We start from the raw sequence: 834 nt of genomic DNA on the forward strand, positions 1-834 counted from the left end.
GTCCAGTAGAGAAGTACAGTGGGAAATGATTCTGAAAGTCCTGGGGGACTTTCCCACATTCTTTGTATCCTTCTAGATCTCTCTGTTCCAACTACTAGGTACTGGGTTTTGCTAAAGAAGCACATGGCAGCAGAGAATTCAACCTATGTTGTCACAACTGGAATGACCAATTTGGGTCCTATCAGTGCTGGCTGCCATCAGAAAGTGTTTTCTATAGCAGTTGCATGGTAGGCTGAGTTCCCTTGTCTGATAACTTACCTCTCACAGCTGATTTTTGTGTATTGCCCTATTCTGCATCCAGACCTTAGTTCCAGGGCTGGCTAGCTGCCATCTGCAGATAATTTCATGTATGAGATGCAGAAATCCTTGCATTCCTTTTTTATTTCCAGAGGTTCTTTTGCAACCCAGGGTCTATTCACTCATGAGGTTTGTGATTGTTTCTGAAATTGCATGACAAACTTATGCATATATATGGATTTTATAGAAGGAGGAGCCACAGCTTTTATTAAAATGTCAGTAAGCTGCATGAGTCCCCCAAAGTCATAAGCCACTGCCTTAACTCCGTTTAATTGCTCCATATTCTATAGTACGTTTTCCATATGCTCATCAAAGCCTTTACTCCTCCAGGTTCATGGTATGGATCCCAAAAGAGCAAAGACTTCATTATTAGCTGATATCTTTCTATCTAATCATAGGATGTTCTTCCCTGTCTCTCCCTAAGGATACCACAGCTACCTCACATCTCCTCTGAGAGGTTGTTGTTTGGCATCTGACCAATGAATGATATGTTAGAGGGGAATGCTGCTAACTCCAGCTGGAATGCCTTTTATTCAA

The sequence above is a fragment of the Callithrix jacchus genome, chromosome 2 (genome assembly GCF_049354715.1).
Source record: "Callithrix jacchus isolate 240 chromosome 2, calJac240_pri, whole genome shotgun sequence".
Lineage (NCBI taxonomy): Eukaryota > Metazoa > Chordata > Mammalia > Primates > Cebidae > Callithrix > Callithrix jacchus.